General features: G+C 44.3%; 1 protein-coding gene across 1 annotated transcript in view; it reads left to right on the top strand.

Moving 5' to 3' along the window:
* The window catches only part of SPOCK1 (SPARC (osteonectin), cwcv and kazal like domains proteoglycan 1), a 1,053,799-nt gene that overhangs the window by 375,810 nt on the left and 655,637 nt on the right, over positions 1-22,352 (top strand). The gene's annotated exons all lie outside the window — the stretch shown is intronic.

Raw genomic sequence — 22,352 nt, 5'->3', positions numbered from 1 at the left:
CCTGTTGACACAAAAGAAAGAAACCAGCCTCGCTTGTACTCCTGCAGTGGCCGTGAACAGCATGTCTCCTTCTCTGAAACCATGCACTTCTGAAACCAGATTACATTCTCAGAGTGGGGCTGGTTTCCTCCCTGTTCTGACTGTTTGCTCACCATACTTGTTTACTTTCAGTTTGTTTGCGTATTGCAGCAGGGTATCCTTTCTGTAGCAAGGGGGACTGCTTTGATGCCAGGTGAACTCTCAGCAAGAAGCTGTTTCCATGGTTTCAGTTTCTGTCATAGAGATATTGAGCTCGTGAAGTCTTCCATGGTGATGTCATAAATCCCTGTAATAAGTTATTACATGTCATTAGCGGCACTATTTTATTTTATTACAAGTGAGTTCTTATATCAGAATTTGATTGGGGAATGTGCTTGAAGCTTTTGCACATTCATGGTATTGAACATGCATCGTTGTGAAAGCTACTTTGATACAGGTGCAGCATGTCTGCCACTGCTACAGTGGTGGACTTTTTGTGTTCTTCTGTTTCTGAACTTTCAGGTATGATATGCAACACAGTTATGGTCTGTACGACTCAGGTAGGCCTACACCAGTTCATCGCGATGCTTTGGGACACCCATACTCATGGCGGTTCTGCAGACTTTGTGTGCCGTCACTGTTTCCTCAGGTGATCCTCTTATATCCTGTTGGATGTGGGGGGGAAGGGGTGGGGGGCAAGGGGCAGTGGTGGCATTAGTGGTGGCGCAGGGAGAGGGGTGGTTTGAAAAAAAGTAAAAAGAAAAAAAAAGAAAATATCACCTACCTGCTGACCCTCACCTCTCCTCCTTCCTATTCTGTGAACCGGAAGCAAGCAGGCTCCCAGAATCCCTTAGCCAATCACGAAGCAGCTGTTACCAGCATAACAACAGCCTCGTGACTGTCTGAGCGGCCTGGTTCGGAGCTCAGACAGGGAATGGGACCCTGTGCATGTTCTCCACCCAGGCTGTGCAATGCAGTCGGGTGGAGAACATGCTAAGTGCACATGACGGTTTGCACTAACCAATCCTCCCTCTGCTGGCTGTGACGACAGCCAAGCCCCAACCCAAAACTAGCTTTATCATGGAAAAATACAATTATAATAACATCGTGTTATTATAATTTCCTTTTTCCTTTTTCGCTCTGCTGAAAAGCAGTGGGGTGACCCGCCATAGCGGAAGAGCCACCGCTGCCAAGGGCCCATATCATTGAATGCATTACATATAAGGGTTGACCCAATAAGTACGAGGACCTGGGTAATAAATGTTGCAAGGAAGAGGGTCCTAGTACATGTATATTTCGAAGACAAAACCTTACCTAGTATTGTTCTACATGAAAATAATTACACAGTATATGAGAGATGGAGCGATCACAGAGACATTATCTGTCTTCATTGGTTACCAGGTGTTAACACGCTCTCTGACTACAGGAGCCTACGGACCCTACGCCCTTCCAATTCACTCAGCCCCAGACCCATGGAGGCACCCTTGGTGCCCTCCCCACCCCACTCCACGCTCTAGTCCTGAGGAAGACCCCATAGTAAGGTGGAACAATACCTACATCATCTGGGGGTCGAAACGTCGACTTTTTACGCCATTACCTACCCATGAACCACAGCTTGTTGTTACTGTGTTAGATTGGATGGGATAGGCTATCAAATATTATTTATTTGGTTTAACCATGCCTATGTGATGTCAACTGTTTATTTTTGTGATCACATTGTTCTTTGAAATAATTCACTTAACCTCAAACGCTCACAAAACCACTCACCCCCCCCCCCCCCACCTCCTTTGCTACCACTCTCTGGGCACTTTGTTTATTTATGTCTGAATACGTTTTGAACATATATATGCATACATGAGGATGTGAATAAACCACATCTCTCATATACTGTGTAATTATTTTCACGTAGAACAATACAAAGTAAGGTTTTTTCTTCGAAATATACATGTACTAGGACCCTCTTCCTTGCAACATATCATTGAATGAGCAGTAGGTCTAATAACAAGCAGCACAGCCATGCATACCATACCGCTTCTCTATCAGTATACAGCCAGCACTCTACAGGGCAGCTTTAAGTGTGGTGAGAGAGTCAATTTGCCCACTATTTTTTCAGTAGAATTTGGCACTGTGACGTGTGGTGTGATGGTTACTACTGCACTGCTGCATGTTGTGCTTACTATAGGATGGAGAGCTTTGCGTAAATAGGAACCCAATTTATGTGCAGTATGTTTTGCCATAAAATAACTCTTTTTCATCAAAAACAAAAACAAATTCATCCTTCGATATCATAGTTAACCTCAGTTGTACAAGATTTCTGTGGGATGAAGCTCAGTTCACTGATTCATCCTTTCAGTCATATGACGCAAATGTATCTTGTATAGTCCAAATCTTTGGAATTACAAATAAAACTTGTCACACACTTCCGAACTGTGGGTAATTTTTCTGTATTGTTGTTATTGGGAGGGAGAGTGGAGAAGTGTTGGTTGGTGCTTTTTAATCATTTTTAAGAAATACTTTTAAAAACAATTACCTTTTATTCTCGCACTGTTTTTCTTAAGAAGACACACGCAGGTTAGCGCTCCAGTTTTCTTGGGGGATTCAGCATATCCTGCGTGCAGATGTGTGGCACACACTCGCAGTGGGCGTGCCGCTGGCATGTCCACTCCAACCACTAGACTTCCAAGGGACCATTACTGAGAGCTGTCTTCACTCTATCGACCCGTGTGGAGGAGAAACCTCCTGCAACCATTGTCCTTGGTCCTTTCTTCGTTGACGGATCCCAAGAAACAATCTAATAGTATAAATAGTTACCAATTATTTTTAATGAATTTTAGATCACTCCGACTCACAAATTAGATCTCTTTGTCCTGTTTAAAGATAAAAAAAACAGACGTGATAGTCATAACTGAAACCTGGCACCATGCGGAGTCTGGGCCAGACCTTGTTCAGTCCATGCCCCCGGGATATTACATTTTTTGGAAAGACTGGGAAATTAAGAAGGGTGGAGGCGATTGTTCTCAAGGCAGAATTCAGCTGTCTCAATGAATCCACCAATATTCCAGACTGTGAAAGCCTGCCTTTTGCTATCACCTTTCCCCCTTCTACTACTTACTATGGGATGTTACTGTCTAGACCTCTGGGGCCAAGTGGCACATTTATATAATCCCTCCCTGAGGTGCCATACAATTTTTCTAGTGCCAGAGAGAATTTCTCCATTTCAGGAGACTTTAATCTTCATTTGGAAGACACAGGGAATGTTTAAGTGTCAGGCCTTATACAAGACCTGATGGATATTCAGTTTACACAAATGTTTGGACCCACCCACGAAAAAGGCCATTTAGTGAACCCTGTTTTCTCTAATGATAATCTGTTAAAGGTCTCAGAACCATTCCCTGTCACTTGGTCAGAGCATTTCTTGATTGAGCTTACATTGGAATCCTCTCAACCATCTTTAAACTGTAAGTCTTTCAACTTGATGGTCCGCCCATGGTCTAAATTGCCCATCGAAGCTTGGGAAGAGGCGCTTATGAAATATGGACCAACTTGAGGGCCAGACTCGACCCTAGAACATGACAGAAATTCCTACATGATTACATTTACGCTTGAGCAAGTTATCCCCCAAGAAACCCTTGCTCGATGAGCCAAAGGTAAATCTACTCCTTGGAATATCTCTAATCTCTGGAAACATATATAAGTATGTTAAAAGCAGAAATGTTCTTGTTAGAAATGGGATTTCTGGTTGGCAAAGGCATGCACCAAAGCCAGGCAAAAACCACCACTCTAGTCAGGGCAAGGGAGTTACAGGCTGAAGATAATCCCTGCTCACCCCCTTGGTAGCTTGGCACGAGCAGTCAGGCTTAACCAAGAGGCAATGTGTAAAGTGTTTGCGCAACACACTAGGCACACTACAAAAGAAACTCCACACAAGGTTATATCAAAAATAACCTCTGTATTATCATAAACACATTATAAACATAATCACACATTTACACTGTGCCAACTGGCACAAGGCAATATTCACAGGGGATTATATACAGGATCAAGCCAATCGGGCCATGGTCAGAACCCTCAGATCAGGTAAGTAAATCTAAAACACAACCAGTAACCACTGGTACCATAAGGACCTAAGCATTATCACATTAGCATTAGACACCATCCTAAAATATTGTAATATGACATTAGGCAATAAATCACATTAGGCCCAACCCTCATTAGCATAATCATATTGCGCACTGGGCCTCACCAGCATAAACACATTATGCCATAACCTCCTAAGCATTAATACATTACACATTAGGTACCACCTTGAGGCAATAACAGTGGGCATAAATCACATCACATTAGGCAAACATTATGCATAAATCAAATTACGCATAGACCTCATAGCAATATCTGTAGGCAGAAACACATGATGAAAGGGGCATCACATTAGGGCTTTGCGCCCTACCAACATTAAACCTGTCCCCAGGCCAACTGGCCTTACCCCGGGGTTCGAATGCACTATGTTCAGAAAGTCAGGGCTCCTACAGGACCGTCTACTAGCCCTCTGGCTGCCAATGCAGCAAACCAAAAAGTGTGCAATGCATTGGGGCATGGGGTGCAACTCACCCCTTTCTCACTCCCAAAGAACTGGCCAACAAACGAAAATGGCACTGGCACTACTGTGCCTGGTGATCCCCACTCTGGGACTTTGCAAAACAACTATGCCCCTTAGGCCCCTCTGGGACTCTGAATAACCAAAAGTGTCCCCAAATGCTGCAGCTGCCCACTGTCAGGTGGGGCAGCTGTGAAAGCCACACAGGCACTCACGGGGCCCTCAGAGTAGCCACGGAGGGCGGGTACTGACAATGTGCCCTGACACACCCCCCGCGCCCCAACAAGGTTACAACTGAGCCCCACTTACCGGGCTCTGTGGTGGGACTCCGCACAACAATCTCTGGGCACCGACAATGTGCCCCGAAAGGTCCGCTCCGGGGACCTCTCTTCAACTTTACCACTTTTGGAGATTTTTTGGAGACTCACTGGTCTCCTCTGGGCCGCTTCTGACTCCTGCCATGCTATAAAGAGCCTCTGCTCACCGGGTTCTTCTCCTCGCCACCAGGCAGGCTGGGCAGCATGCGGGGCTCTCTCCACCAATGCGGGAGCCCCTCTAAGGTACGCCCTGACTTCGGGACTCCGTACAGCCCTGCCCCATGTCAGGCACCGCGTTGCCTGACTTCCTCTCTGGCTGAGCTGTAATTGGCTGACCAGCTAAGCCACGCCCGCAACCAGGCACGTCCGCCTGGCTTTCGGGCGGCTTCTCCTCTTCTCAGCGGTAATTTCTCTTCTCCTCTCGTTCCCATACTGGATGGGCACTGGCCAGACTCAAGGCAGACGAGGGCTGAGCACCCGCATTCATGATCGTGCAAGAGCGGGGTAGGCTCAATGCCGTAAAGTAACCACAATGCAGGGTAGGCTCCAGCGGAAAGCGACAAAATGCGGGGTGGGCTCCCACCAATAAAATACATTAAAATGCGGGGTGGGCTCCCACTCCTCCTCACAACACGGGAGAATCCCCACTCCGGGATTCCCTCGCTGCATGGGGTAGCCTCGTGCTGCAGGGCACCAGCATTCTCCCTCTCATGGGTAATTAAAATAGAGCGCTCCCGAGGCGCTAGAAGGCAGGCAGAGATAAAAGTCCTTTGGGCATAGTTGGGCCCAGGGAAGCCAGTGCACAGGACCCTCCAGCACGGAGGCAAAGCCTTGTGGCGGTTCCTCCTGGGCCCCTAGCAGCAGCAAGCCCCAACAAAGTCAGGAAGAACACACTTCATGGGGTCACAGCCCCAGTATTTATACACAGAATGTCTTTGGCTGCAGGACAGGGCTTTTGGGGGAACCAGATGCAACTGGTTCAGGGGGGATTTGGAGCACTCTTCTCCATTGTTCGGTGGGGGCTCGTCATTAGACACGCCACAGGGGGTCTGAGCCAGCATTCACTAGGGCAGGCAAAATCCTATTCAGGGACCAGGGACTTCTCCTCTCACTACTCCAAATGCAGATGTCACATTCAGCCCAGCGCTGACTCACCTTGCCCCTCCTGGAGCCACACACACCTCACCAGCCCCTGTCACTCAAAAGCCAGACATGCAATTCACATCAGGCAGGCAGACACATAGCACACAGAAATGCCAACTTCTAAAAGTGGTATTTCTAAAATAGTTATAATAAATCTGCGCACACCATTGCGTAACATTTATTATTACTGTTTCAAACATACCAAACTTGACCACGCTGCCCCTCTCATATCAGGAATTACCACTGAAACTGGGGAATCCCCAATCCATTCCTATGGGAGGGCAGCCCCAAAGTAGTGAGAACACACAATGGCTGTTTGTCACTACCAGGACATGTCACACACTTAAGGTACATGTCCTATCTTTTACCTACAATGCACCCTGCCCATACGGCTAGCTAAGACCTACCTTAGGGGTGACGGACATGTAGTAAAAGGGGGGGTCACGGACATGGCATACATTTAAAATGCCACAGCGGCAGTAACATTGCGCACACAGGCCCTGCAATCGGAGAGGCCTGGGATAGGTTTGAAAGGCTACTTTGGTGGATGGCGCAATCAATGCTGCAAGCTCACCAGTAGCATTTAATTTACCAGCCCTGGGTATGAGATACCACTTCACAAGGGACTGACAGGTATGAGATACCACTTTACAAGGGACTGACAGGTAAATTAAATAGGCCAAACAGGTGTAGACCAATCTTACCATATTTAACAAAGAGAGCACAATCCCTTTACACTGAACAGCAGGGCCGGACTGGCCGTAGTGGGCACCGGGCAATTCCCCGGTGCGCCGCACGTGTGGGGGTCCGGTTTGGGGCCCCTGGGGACCGTTTTTGTTACAGGGCCATTTTAACAAAATCGTCCGAAAAGCGGCACTTGCAAAGAGCTCGGCCGCAAATTCCCCCCCCCCCCTCCCCCGGCTTTTTGGTTCCCAGTCCGGCCCTGCTGAACAGCAGTGCTAAAGTGCCCAGAGTCCGAAAACCACCAACACCATGTCAGAAAAAAGGCTAGGAGAAAGGCAAAACGTTTAGGGATGACCCTGAAAAAAGGGCCAAGTCCAACAGTTCTATGGAGAGATATCAAAGCAGAAATACAGCAAACCCATAAGAATCTATCATGCTGAAATTAAGAAAGTACAAGCTGTTTACTTTGAGGATGAAACTAATGGTGTTGTTAACTCCTCACGGGAAATGTTTCATGTTGTGAAAACACTCCTCGAGCTGTCCACTACTGGTCCTAGCCTGGAACCCTTACCTGCTTGGTGTAATGACCTGGTGGATTATTTTCAGAGAAAAATCCAGATTATTTATGACATATTTCATCTTTTCTCTCAATCTGGTACTAATAGTTATAGTGATAACTAGGTTACCACTAAAATGACCTTGTGAGCGCTTTTCCGGCTCTGACAACAAATAGACTCTCTGACATTTTTAGTAAAATTAAATCAGGGTCTCCAATGAATCTGGTTCCTCCACACATTCTAACCAAAGTAGCAGAGGTGAGCCTTCCCTCTCTGCTGGAAATGCTAAAGCTCTCCCTTAATAGGGGTCTTGTCCAGTTGGCATAGAAACATGCCATGGTTAAAGCACTCCTCAAAAAATCCAACCTGGAGCCTCTTGATTTAGGAAATTACCACCTGATCTCTATCCTGCCTGGGGTAAGCAAAGTTTTAGAAAAACATGGTAATATCTCTCTCTCTGAATTCATAGAGAATCATAGTATCCTGCATACGATTCAGACGGGCACTGACACCACTCTTTTGGCAGTTGTTGAAGTAGCCAAAAGGCTGCTTAATTGAGGTGTATCGGCAGCGATTATTCTCCTCGATCTCAGTTCTTCTTTTGATATCATAATCGATAATATATTGGCTAACTGATTACAGTGCCAGAATCACCGGAACAACCTTAAAATGTCTTAAGTCCTTTCTAAAAGATCGGGCTTTTTAGATATTTGACGGCGAGTTTCCCTGTATACTGTGGAGAACCCCAAAGCTCCTTGTTGAGCTCTACTCTTTTTAATTTGTATATGAGACCACTTGCTGATGTTGTCCTTCCAGTTGGAATCTCAATCATATCCTATGCAGGTGACACACAACTGGTCTTCTCCCTCAAGCATAGAGAAGATTTTGCATTTCCCTCTCTAAGCTCTTGCCTGGAATAAGTTGCCAAGTGGACAACCAGCTCAGGTCTCAAATTAAATGGAGACAAAACCGAGTTTATGGTCCTGGGCCATAATCTGAATCCTTCTCGGAGTCTGGCTCAAAACCTGTTATAAAGAGTATGGGAATGTGGTTGGATGAATCACTTAAAAATTTGACTCCCAAGTAGTAAAGCTCACTCCTAGCTGTTTTGGCATTCTGAGGAAGCTTCTCAAAATTCTCCCTCTCCTCCCCCCACTGCAAAGAGGTTGCTAGTTAAGGTGCTCATTCTCTCTTGCCTGGACTATGGCAACTCTATCTATCTGGTAGCATCGAAAGCCATGATAAAGAAATTGCAGGTAGTGCTAAATTCGGCTACATGGATATTGCACAATATTCCCAGACACCAATCTGCCCGACAAGCTCTCTGACTTCTCCGTAGGCTCCCTGTTGCAAAGAGAGTTACATTCAAATCACTGTGCATTGCTCATATGCTCTTCTGGAGAAAGGTACAATAATCTCACATGCACTTATCTCCTTTTACATCCCTCGGAGAGCTTTACACTTGTCGAATGCCCATATTGCTAAAGTACCTGTCATTAAAGGGCAAAACATGGGGGGCATTCCTTCACATATAATGTAGCTAAATTGTGGACAGCCTTACTCTCTCCCTTTGCTCAATCAAAAAGTAGCTTCCTTTTTGAAAAGCATTGAAAACCTGGCTCATCCAGAGTTGGTCCCATTAATGCTTCCCGTAATGATTCTGTGCCACACGTTCAGCACTGAGATACCTATTGGTAGCTATGCGCTCTATAAGCGCCTTATAGAATAGAATAGAATGCATTAATTATGAAGCAAGTTTAGACACACATTAGTAGTGCAACAGATTTTGCAGGTTGATAGGAGATGTGTCACAAGAACCTCAAGTAGTGTCTGAAATCTCATTGCTTTGCTTCACTGCCCTACTGTGAGCAGCGACACTGCTGATTTGATGTAAGTGTCATATTTATCTAATGTGGCCTTGCTAGTCAATAGACAACAAGTACTGCTCTCATACAATTAAATAGTCCTTCTTTCTGACCTCTCAGTGTAGAAATTCAGTAGAAACCCTGGGATTTGAACCGGTCATCTTGAGGTTACCTTTAGACTTCTGCTGCAGATGCGTCTGCCCACTGACTCATCGTCTCAATGTTAATGATGACTTCCGAATCACATGGCCAGTCTAAATTTCAGCCTGAACAACCTGCACATATCATCCTGACTTTGAAACTGTGTCTTTGACTCTCAGTGGAACAAAGAATCAAATTTAAAGCATCCTGTGCAGGATACAAAGCCTTTAAGAGAAAAAAGCTGAATGCATGCATCATATGTCTCCACAAAGCATCCTTGTCAATAACTTCAATACAGGCAACATATTACTCAATGCAATTTGTGTAACAAGAAGCATGGAGGGGTAAATCCATAGGAATCACCTGAAATTTAAGGTTTTCGGTGTGTTGTTAAAACTCTCTCATAGACGTCTACCCCACTACAAGAAGGGAAAGGGTATACCCAACTACGCACCAGCCCCAGGATGATCATCTGCATCACTCCAATCCAATAAACTGCATTACAATCTCAAGGTAACATGTAGGGTTTATGTAAAATATTCAAATAAATGACGTTATGATGTTAAATATTAAACATATTTACACCACAAACTCTTCAAATAAATGAAATGACTGTAGCCTTCTCTATGTTCAAGGTGAGAAATCAATATCCAATGACCGAGAATCTGTAAGTAAAGCTGTGACAACAACTTAAGATATTTAATATACCACAGCGGCAGAACCCAGGAAGGGGTTTATGCATTTATCTTTAAATTCTGAATTAAGTGTCAAATTAATATCTCTTGAAACATTCTCAAAATACTACTGTTGTGCGCGGTACAATATCTAACATCTTATATTTTCCATAAAGTGTTATTCTCTGTATATTTTCCTAGCATCTATTTTGTGATGTAATTGCAGTCAAGCAATAGGGTTATGTAGGCAATAGAAGTTCAATTGTTTTGGGTTGTCAAAAAGGACACAAGTTTAGCAGAATAATACATACTAAAAGGACTCTAGAAAAGTTGTTGCAAATCACAGTGTGGCAATATTCTAAGGGCTGTTTTTAGAGTTGGTGCTCTGCTGTAAATTGCCAGGGCTCCAGCCTCTAGATACTTTTTTGCTCTATTGCAATTCCTCAACAGGGGCATCAGGTCAGTCAGCCAGCTTTATGTAAGATGGGCCACCATTGCTAGATTTCACTTCCTGGGACTGCTGTGCTAGTCATGGCCATCCTGGTCAGGGAATTTCATTGATGTACCCACACAGACAGGAAGGAAACTTCCTTATTGAATTTTCTTTTGTTTTTCCAGAACAAACTCCCTCTTTGGGAAGTTATTCTTGAAGGACAAAATAATTCAGATTCAGCCTGCAGGGTGACTACCTCACTGGCAGCTATACTGAAGGTTTAGAAATCCCCTCCAGGCAGATCGGGATCTCTATATTTGGCGTGAGGTCCTCTGCCAGAAGAGCAAACACCAAATCCTCCACTGAACTGAGCTGGAGGGCAGCCCAATATTATCTATCTTCTATCATAAATCTAATGCAAATAAAGAAGAAACCAAATCAAAATTGAGAAAGGCTGTCAAAAAGTACTGTGAAACATCTTGACACAAAACAGCTACTGAAATCAGCTGCCGCCCCACCATTATGGCGGAGGAGCGCTCCCCGTTGCCCCAGCCCTTAAATAAAACAATGATAAAACAGGTTTTAAACACCTTTTATTACCGTTTTATTTGAATCCTCTGGACCCGCTTCAGGACTCTGACGAGGCTTGGGGGGCAGCTCAAGGGGGGTGACACTGCTGGTGGGGGAGTGGTAGTGCACCCCCTTCACTGCGCATGAGGGTTTGGCCAGCCGTCTCAGACCTGCCAAACCCTTATGTGCAGTGAAGCTTTCTCCAACCCCAGCTGCGTTGCTGGGGCTGTAGAGAGCAGGCACAGGCTTCCAGTCCGCCTGGGAGTGCAAATTGCAGGCGCTCAGGCCAATGCTGATGCTGCTTTCATGCATAACCAGAGAGCAAACGTAAATAAATAAAACAAGACCAAAATGACAAAAAACAAATTAGTAGAATCGGGGATATACTATTTAAAAGATTTAAGTAAGAATAGTGCAAAAAATCAAAAAAGCACAAAGCGGCAACTGTGGATATCTGGTCGTGCCGAACGGGAGAAAGTCACAAGTTCAGGACAAACGTGATGGAGTGTGGGCAGGCCACAGGGAACCAGTTAGGCCTGCTGAAGAAAGTACCTTAAATCATAGTTTCCGCCATGCTGCGTGGACCCGCGTTTAAGACGGATCATGCAGCAGGTGCAACAAGACTGCGGTGTGAGGGCCTGCAACATTGAGAATCCGGTCAACAGGGCTTGCAATGCAAAGTCCGACATTTTGAATGCGGCGTGTAGTTGGGGCGATGCGTCAGTCCTTCTCAGGTGAGGAGGTCAGTAGGAAGCAGGTCAGCAAAGCAAAGCAGGAGTCTAGCAGAGTGGCAGTCCTTCAACAGCACAGCAGTCCTTCTTCCTGGCATAGAATCTACAGGTCCAGAAGTGTACTGAAGTGATGGTATCTGAGGTCCAGTATTTATATCTAGTTGTGCCTTTGAAGTGGGAGAAAAGTTTCTATAGTTTTCCTTTTGAAGTCACCAGACACCATACCCTTCCTGTCCTGGCTTCAGACTAACAACAGGTGGCCTGCAGAACTTTGTGTGGTGGGAGAGCACACCCCATTCAGGTGTAAGTGTGAGTGTGCCCAGCTCCTCCCTTCCACTGTGCCAGTGATATCCCATCCAGACACACTTAAGCTCCCTATTATATGTGGCTGTCTAGGGGCAATCTACAAAGACCAATTGTCAACTAAACCCAGTCACATGACCAAAGACAGGCTAAAGGCACTAAGGGGCATATGCATCAAGCACTTTACTGGTCGTAAGCGGGCCGATTCACAGAATCGGCCTGTTTGAGACCGGTAAAATGCGATGCATCAAGCACAAAGGCAGTCGCAAAACAGGTAATCGCAATTTATGTGATTACCTATTTTGCAAATGCAGTTAGGGAATCGCAAATTGTGGTTCCCTAACTCAGATGCATTATGCATTAGCCAATTGTGTTTTTGCAATTTGAAATCACAAATTACCATCAAATTTAAATTCAACAAAAAGTGGAGGGTAAAGATAAAACGTTTGGGAGTGATGGCAAGTTCAACAGAAGTCCTGAAATATACCTGCAATGATTGAGAGCACTATATGTTGGCTTATGTATCCGGTTCAGGGGTGATTCAGACTCAGTTTTTGCTTTTTAGTCAATTTTCTTTCTGTTGTTCTCTACAGAATACAGTTAATTTAATATCGCTGCTTTTTGTAAGAAAACGAAGTTGCATTAAAAAGTCATGAAACACCAATACTAATGGCTTAAAGACGTCCACACATATGTCAGTCATAACTGTTCATATTGGCCTCCTGTTTGATTGTCCTGTAATGAAATGTTGAACTGGGCCCAGATAATACACAGAATGAAAAATCTGATTCACTTGTGTAAGTAAAGTCTCGCCCTAAATTTAACTCAGCAGCAAAGCAAACTACACAGAACTGCACAGATGACAATGTAGCTTTCTTACTTATAATGAAATGGTCCATAAGAGGTATGAATAGTTGCTCAGAAAGTCAGAATACAACACATAACCACAATTCATCACTGAAGAAGCTCCAAGAGCTTCCTTGAGTGCAGCTATAGTTAATGCATTGTTGGGGATTTCAAAGATAAAAACCAAAGTTGTGATAAAAATATGTAAGTAAAAAAATATCTGGCAGGTAGGTCACATGCCAAAAATAAACGCAATATGAAGCAAACAAAACCGAAAACTGAGAATCCAGAAATAGGAAAAGGAGATGTTGATCAATTGAGAAATAAACAATTGAGAGAATTACTTTTTGTGTTGGAAACATTTGCAGTCCTGGACTCTTATCAACAAACATTTAATCTACCGTAGAGTCCTGTGCCCATGAAACACTCGTGTACATCTATCCCCTGGCTGCCCAATGTTTGTGAAAAACTATAATAGATGATGGATTTTCAATATAGTTACATAAAACACAGGGGTGCTCTTCACCAATATATTTCAGTTTGGTTATAGCTTAATGGAAAAAAGCACGTGATTAATCTGGAAACCTCTTGCCCCAAATTTGGATTGAAAGTGCCAGATGTCCAATCAATACTCTAAATATTTCAGCCGAAACCCATCAGACAGAATTCTGCCAAACTAGAAATGCTTCAGCTCTGCCAATTCAAAATTGCAGGACAATTTTCATCTCACTCTGAATGACACAACCTATGGCATTTCCAAACACAAATGCTGGTTAGGACATTGTAACATAAAGATCTGTAAACACACGTTCTGCATATTATTATTACTATGATTAATAGTATTAATATTATTCTTTAAATTGGTGTTATTCTTGTTGTTTTGTTATGTTTATTATTGTTATCATTATTACTAATACAAATAATAATAATGGCAACAACAATAAACATAACAAAAACAACACAAATATTAGTTATAATAATAATAATAATAATAATATCAACAACAGCAGCAGCAGCAGTACTAGCAACAACAATAAGATTATCAGTTAGTGCCAATCAGAAGTCTCTCTTTTGGAGGTTAGAGCTCCCATTGCAGGCCTGCAAAAGAGGCATTCTGTGGCTGCCTTGCCCCAGGAGTCACAACTCATCCTCCATCCAAGGTGCCAGCAGCATTTCTCTAAAGGCTGAAGCTACACTAAACCACTCTTCAAAAACTGTGTTTTGCTTTCTCTCTGTGCCTGCCTTTCCCCTTCACTTTGAAAGGTGAAATGTAGAATCTACCAACCTCAGAGAAATAGGAAAATGTAAAGAAAGTGTCATGTTTAATTTTTAGGTCGAGCTTGATCAACCTTTTATATCTCTACTGTGGGGTTTGGCACACCCACCAATTGCTATTGGCTGTTATCTGGGTCATTTAAAATGGTGGCTTGTTATTGGAGCCTTTGCTTAAATGTCCCTCCTTTGTGGGCTTAGCTCCCTCGCTGGCGATTTCACTAAGAGATCGTTTTGTTTGGCCATCACAATGTACAAGCGTCTGATCGCCTCTCCTCTCTCCTCCCTCCGGCCTGATTTATTTATATCTGTTTGCCTGCTCTCAGCGTGGCTGCCTGCTTGCCTGAAATAAGAGCAGCTACTGTGCACGTCAGCACCTTGCTTGTTTTTTATCGGTTTGGATCATTTTCAGCTTCAGAATAGTGATACAGATGCTCCCGTCAAAGTGGAACGCAAGTTCAGCATCCAGCCTCTACAGCGCTCACTCATCACTGCAGCACTCCTGGCTTGTTCTGTATTGGCTGCTCCTTTTTCGTTTGTAGGTCCTCCTTTTTTTGTTCCGATTTGCCATTCCTGTGCAATTTAAATATGTCTGTAGCTACTCTTCGTCATGTGTCACTGCTTGCACTGTCCCTCTCCTGCTTTGCTGTTTGACGGATCTACCCCCTCCTTCTCCCTCTCCCCCCACTCTGCCATTGCTCGGCCAGCACCCCTCCCGCGTTATTACCCTATTGTAGTTTGTTACCCGTCTCTCTCCTCCCTTGCGTGTTTGGCTTCAGGCCTTTCCGTCATCCCCTCGCACCTTTCCCTCATCACAGACTCCAGGACAACAACTAGACTGAAACCTGGCACCTCCCTGGTAGACGGGGCAATATAAGCAGTGCTCCTTGCCGCAGCATTCTGCTGGAGTACCATCGCCTCTGTGGCACATGGACCATGTAAGACTACGCCCATCGTCCCCATCTCCCTCTCTTGTAGGCGGGGCGATATTGTACTGCAATCCCTCATTATCCCACTGATGACTTGGAGCTGATACGAGCATGCAGCCGTGGCCAGTAGTGGGAGAACCGGCTGGTCGGTGACGTGGGGAGGGGGAGGGGCAGGGTGGGGGGTAGTAATGTATGGATTACGGACTTTAACAGGTAAATAAACATAATGATAAATAAAACGAATGCTTGCACTGCATCACCAACTGCGATGCAGTGCGCGCAACGAAATTCGCTTCATTTATTTTTATTTTTACTTACCCGTTAAAGTCCGTAATCCATACATTACTACCCCCCAACCTGCCCCTCCCCTCCCGACGTCACCGCCCGGCCGGTACTCCCACTACCGCCGCCGGCTGCGAGCGTGGGCAGATCATCCACTACCCACCAGCTTCCCTCTAACGCCTAGGCATAGAAAACCCTACCACCCACCTGCTTCTCGCGGACACTGTATGATCTTGACCCTGATCTGTGGCACACTCGGTGTGATCTTGGGCAAGATGTTTTTTGCTGCTGTTAAACGATGCAAGAGTTGTCCTGAGCACAAACATTTAATTATGAATCAGAGGCCTTGGAGAACCGCATGCGCGAACAGTCTGTGCTTGACTGAATAACATGGGGGCCTCCCGCCAGCAGCAGCGGGTCCGTGACAGTTATGAAAATGTACTTCGATACATGATAGACAAGGTACACTTCTGCTGTAATTCACGTATTGGGCCAAGATTGTGTTTCCCAGGGTGGCCTTTTTATGCACAACTAAAAAATATAGATTGTCTTGCATCATAACCTCACATAATAAAATGTAGAGTGCACGTCTTTAATCCGGCGGTTTCTTTATATGCAAACAGTTTAAAGATTGCATTAGGACAGCGAAGATCTCAGAGAGGCGCCGCCCTTTTCCATCAGACACATTATTCCTTTCATTTTACCATGCATCCCCATCTGTTTGTCAAACAAGAGGATTGTTTTTAAAAACCCGGCTTTGGTTTGTAAATCAAGTTTTATGAAGTTGCCATAGCGGATGATGGGGGTCGATACGCTTCTCTGTGCACTGGCTGGGAAGATGTGTATACATAAAAACATAAGCTTTCTCTGAAAAGTGTATGTCTGTGTGTTTAACGGGCTTGAAGTGCGAATTGTAATACTAGAGACACAATTAACGCAAGGAGCTGAGAGAAAACACTTTCACAATTTAATGTAAGAATAAATCTACATCAATTACTTATTTACTGACAAAGATTTATTGTGGAAACATGGCATAGTGAACTTTAGGCAAGTACATGGCTTTAAGTTCCAGGTTTCGATAACCAATGCATAAAACTGCAGTCACGTCCGCATGAGCAGTCTTTATATTTTTATTTACTTCAACCCGTGTTCTGTACTTTGTCCATGCAAGAGTCCACTGTGCCCGTTGTGGTCTTATGGAGATGCGGGGTACCACTTGGCCAAGCCGGTGACAGAGTGGAGGCTGGACAAAAAAACTGACCGCTGTGTGTACTTTTAAGCCAAGATTTACACATAATATGGTCCCTATATATGGCACAGGAGCTGTACATGTTAAGCCTAAAAGCTACGTACTTCAAAAAAGTTATTATATTAAATGTCAAAACATGAACTTCTCAACTTATTTAGGGCATGCTTAGTTTGCTTCAGATCGTGAAGTTAAAGTAATTGTGCACTTGTAATGTTGCTTCAGGACCAGTTTATCAGTATTGTACATATAACACAACTCACATCAATTGTTTTGTCTCTGGTTCCTGGACAAGGACTGTTTTTGTGAGATCAACATCCTCTTTCTCACCATGGTTCTTCCCAATGACACTCCCATCAGCTTTCACTTTTGTCCATTCTGCTCTAGCCTCTTCCTCTCAAACTCGCAAGCGCCCTCTGCTTCCCACTCCCTCTGACATTCCTTCTCCCTTGGTCCAGCCCCATTCTTCTTTAACCATCCCTTTCTCCCTGTCACTCACACACACTTCTCTCTAAACAGTATTTCGCTCTCTGTCTCTCACATACATGTCCTGCTCTGGTATCCCAATCTCTCCTGTCATACATTATCCACGACCCTTTCCATCAACTCCTCTATATTTTTGATTCATTTTTCTATTGATGTCATTTATTTTCCACCTCCCCTCCCTTGTAACCAATTGTCCATCTTCTGGTTCTCCAGCGCCGCAAGGTCATACAAATGACAATAGCGCTGCGCAAATATAATCACTCCACTGCCAACAAAAAAACAATAGTGTAATTTACAACACCAATAGCTCCAACTTTCACAAATGCGAGACCGATTGCATTGCAAATGCTTGATTCTACTGTTCTGCAGCGTAGGGGCTTTGAGAAAGAAGGGATCGGCACAGAGTGAAACTGAACGCAGATTCTGGGGAGAGAGCTACAGATGTAGAAGTCAGAGGGGCACTGGCACCTTAGACTGAGTGTTAGTTGAATGTATTGCTCAGTAGAGTGTGATGTGGGGCTTACAATCATATTGCCCTTAGCTGGAGGGCAATAACCAGGAGCGGCCTGTGCAGGTAAGACTGGTGAGGCCGGGTTGGGGGGGTTCGACAGTCAACCACGAGGGAAAATGAAATAAAGAATTAATTTTCCCTCATTGCTGGCTCCACCACTCTTACCTGCATGGGCCGCAGCTGGCAATAATGTCCATAACGGATCAATAACTCATAATAATGATAGTAACAATAGTAAATAATATAAATATTGAATACCATGGATATAATAAGAATAATCACCCTCATAATCAGTAATAGTAGTATTATGGTTTTCCACCATCTCTGTAGGTCATTCTGTGTATTTTGTGTGAAGACTCCCCATTGGATGACGGTTGGGTCGGTGCAGTTATGCGCGCGCATAGATATATTGTTCACGGATGCTTGAGCTCGAAGAGCTGGAAAACCTTCATGTACTGCGTGTACCCAGTGAAGACGCTGGCACTCTGTGCTAAAACTGACTAAAAAGCGAGACAATTACCTAACTGCAGCATTTCAGCTTGTAGAAGTAATTAGGATGAAGGGTTACTAATGCGAGAAGAAATGTTTCTAGGCTGATATTTCTCACACTTGCCTTAAAAAGCAATTGCCTTGTTTTCTGAGAAAGTAAGGAACCTTCACAGAAATCCATAATGAAGAAGTTGTTGGAGAGTTTTTCTTTATGAGTTCAATTCAACCGAAAAGAAACCCAATAAATACATTACAGCACTTATCACTTCAGTGGACAGTAATTGATGCTGGCTGTGGGACGTTATTGGTGCTAGACCACTGTTTACGACTGTGTCTGGCGAGTTGATCCCCAATTAAGTGCTATATCTGGAGGGTTATTTGTCTTTTTCCTACTCTTGTGGTGATGCATTCACTTTTCGTAAAATTAAACTAATATTACATTTTAATTGCTCTCACTACATTAGGGAAGAATAAAAACCCTCTTTGTGTGGCTGTTTTTCTTGCTGATCACAGCTCGTGAGGCTCAGCCTTTGAAAAACTCTTTGTCTTTGAGCCATTAGATGACGTCACGCAGAGGGCTCAGTATAAAAGATTTTTTACAATTAAAATTGCTAATGGATAAACACAGGCGCTTGGATTCTGAATTGTATCCCACTCACAGACAACGGGATGAAAGAAGACGGTAGACACAAGCCTCTCCCTAATGATATAAACGTTTTTTTTTTGGCTTCCTAATTGTGCCTTGATCAAGGCACAATAAATGACTGTTTGGAATATACTATTAGCACCTTAATGGAACATGCAGAGGTAATTAACGTCAGGGAAAATGCAGTGCAATTAGACAAAGAGGAGTCATTACAGTTCATGTAAATATGCGTGGAAGCGCCGGAGCCAAACATGATGGATTTTTGAATCTTTAAATAAACCGCTGTTCTCATTAAGTGATTGCAGGGGGGAGATTTGTTAAGAAATTCTCAAAATTGAGGAGTAACTTTTATAAGTGAGCATATGCTAGCAGCAACTTCTAGATCTTTATGGGTCCAGTGGATAGTTCGACTCACTCACAGCACTGCCTCGTCTTCACGACTCCCTCGTCGCAGATCTTACTATCGAGGATTCATCTAACTCGGAGACGGTAACCCATGATGGAAATCAAGAACATGTGTGAGAGAAGCCATGTCAAGCGCATATGCATGGGTCAATGGGTATGCTTCCGCCATTGTGTCTCAGAACACGTGTCTCAGTGCTGGAGGCTAGGCAAATATGGGTTCAGCTACTAAAGGCTGTTGTCTCCTAAGAGTAGTAATACTACCTGCATGAGTGACAAGTAATCCAGAGCTATAGATTCAGAGCGGTTCATTCTCTTCTAGCCAGGTACACAAAGAGACACAAGATGGACAACTGTGACGTCAGATATATGAAGAGGATGGAGGCTAGTGGGGTCTTTTCTGTGTGTACTAGGATAGCCATCCATAGCTGGGCAGTATCCATATATGGAGCTGTTTACCATTTGTGTCCAAGGGACCCAGCACTGTTTGTTCCATTTGAGTCACCAACTTACGCCCTTTGCACACATAAGTCGATTTCAAATAAAGGGTTTTTGTATACAGGGAATATAAAGTAGTAAAATCATAGTCAATATGGTGCTTCATCTTTAGGACCAAGATGTGACCCTAAATGGATATTTACTACTAGCGGGGTATGATGCTACAATTTGAATACGATGCAAGCCTTGAGTTATCAACTATAGTCTGAAACCTTAGGATCTGAGTTCTCCCATTATGGCCTTGTGTACAAATCCCAAGCACAAATGATTCAGACAGATAGTGCAATGCATCAAGTACACAAACACTGATTGTCCTTTTTCCCTAATTTACCAGTAGCCCTTGGTGCCAGGCGGTGGAACTCTGTGGATCAGATGATAATCTGCCAAAACTGTCACAAAACAGAAAGAGGCTTTATATAAAAAATGTCACGCACTAACATGATTTACCACAGAGCAAATGTATGATTTAATAGTGGCAAAGAACTAGTCAACTTTCCAGTGTTCAGACACCAAGACACAATGCTCTGCTAGCCAAAAAAAGGGGAGGGCTGGGCAGAGTTCAATGTGAGACCAGATGACGTTCACAGTGGTCTCCAAAGTCCTATTCGCCAGGAGTAATGATGCAGATAATGGGCTAGAGCCACAGCAGGTCTCCCTGGGTTTACAAATTCTAGGCAACTGTACCTTGTGAATAGCTGATTATGATTTAAGTGTCTTGTTGCCACCGGCACCTACTGGACATGGGGCATCAGTCTGACGACCAGGCCCTAATTGGAGATTGGAACACAAATTTAAGTGCAGAGCCCTACCACATTTTTAAACTGTGATATCTCTGAAGCATTGGGATTAGAAAGATGCTTTAAATGATTTTGGACATCGTGATACTACTTTGATATATGGGGAAATGAAAAACTACCATGGGTCTCTCTCTCAGACCAGAAACTGGACCATATGAGCTTTCATAAAGAATTCAGATTCTGTCCTGCTGGCCTTAAAGGTGCTGTTGGATCAATCAGGTTTTCTTTGTGTATATGCAACCTCCCAGAGCGTACACAAAGTCAGCCATCTCTGGCATTGTTTAAATAATGAGATATGTTTTGCTTGCTGTACCATTGCATATGATGCTTGTCATTCGAATGAAAATAGTGAAGGGACTATGCTTTATCTTCAACTACAGTATTCATAATGAGGCTTCACTGAGGAGACAGTTTTTCCTGTACTAATGAGGCTGACTTTCTTGTGTTACGTATTCAAACTTTGAGAAGTCTCGGTGACAGCATGGTGCCCTAACAGGAAGTCTGTGATACCAAAGAAAATGCTTTATTGAGGAATATTAGAAATGGGGGTCTCTAGTTGGCAATAGTTTGCACCTTTGTCCAAGTAGGGATCCTTCCTCCTAGTCAGGGGAAGGGAGTTAGGCTCCTAAAATAACCCCTGCTGACCCACTTGGTAGATTGGCATGAGCATTCAGGCTTATCTCAGAAGCAGTGTGTAAAGCATTTGCACATAACCAACAGTAATACAGTGAAAACACTACAAAAGTACACCGCGCCAGTTTAGAATAATACCCAATACTTTATACATTTTAAAACAAAACCAAGACGATAAAAATCCATTATATAGTTACTTAAAAGCATGCACTGTGCCAGAATACTTTAAACATACAGTTCCTTGAAGTCGATAGCTCCGTCCGGTGCTACAGCGGTACTGAAAACAACAGAATCCAACAGTTCCGTCTGACTGCGTCGGTCAGGGGTGTAGGTAGATTCAGAAACAACACCTTTTGCGCTGCGGCCGACACTTTGGTGAGGGCCATCGGTGCAACCATTGTGATTGCGATGCGAAATGTAGTGTATTGTGCCCTCAAGTGTTGTGCAGGCAGCGGCTCGGTGACGGTTGTCCAGTAGCGTCAGTGAGACCAGGGCCTTGGTGCGGAGTGAAGGCAGTGCTCGTTGCGGTGCCGACAGTTGACTGTACAGGCGACAGAGCCGGATGCAGAGAGATGGCATCAGTCGGTCTGGACTGCGGTGTGGGATGGGGCAGTGCATCATGAGACTTACAGGCGTGCCCCCAATCCAACTTGCTGACAAGGAAGTTGTGGTCAGCATGCAGCGACGGCGTAGATGAGACCAGGATGGCAAAGTGAAGCGAGGCCGTGTGGAGTGTGGTGCCCACAGGTTACGGTGCAACCAGGGGCTTGGTGGCGGCGGTTGTCGTCATCGGTAAGACCAGAGTTGCATTGCGAGATGCTGACGGTGCCCTCTGAGGTGCCTTCAGGATACAGAACCAGCGACTGAGTCAGTGACGGAGTCGGTTGCTTTCCGCCCTCGCTGTGCAACTGAAACCGTGGTTCCAGGGGCTGTACCCAGAGGTCAGTGAAGTCTTTGCGATCCCTTAGACTTCAGAACAGGAGGCAAGCTCTACTTCAAGCTCTTGGAGATACTCAGCACAAGTAAAGAATATTCAGTCCAGTCCTTTCACTGCCCAAGGCAGAAACAGCAACTGCAGGCCAACCCAGCAAAACAACAACACAACAAAGGGGCAATGATCCTCCCAGCAGTTTTTCCAGGTCTTCTTCTTGGCAGGTTCCTTGATTCCAGCAAGTTCTCTGAACTTTTGTATCTCCTTGGGACTGCCAACAGGAGGCAAGCTCTACTTCAAGCACTTGGAGAAAACTCTACAGCAAGATGATGAAAGTACAATGCAGTCCTTTTC

The sequence above is a fragment of the Lissotriton helveticus genome, chromosome 7 (assembly GCF_964261635.1).
Source record: "Lissotriton helveticus chromosome 7, aLisHel1.1, whole genome shotgun sequence".
In the NCBI taxonomy this organism is placed as follows: Eukaryota; Metazoa; Chordata; class Amphibia; order Caudata; family Salamandridae; genus Lissotriton; species Lissotriton helveticus.
The sequence above is the reverse complement of the archived record's forward strand: the minus strand, read 5'-3'. Positions and strand labels throughout refer to the sequence as shown.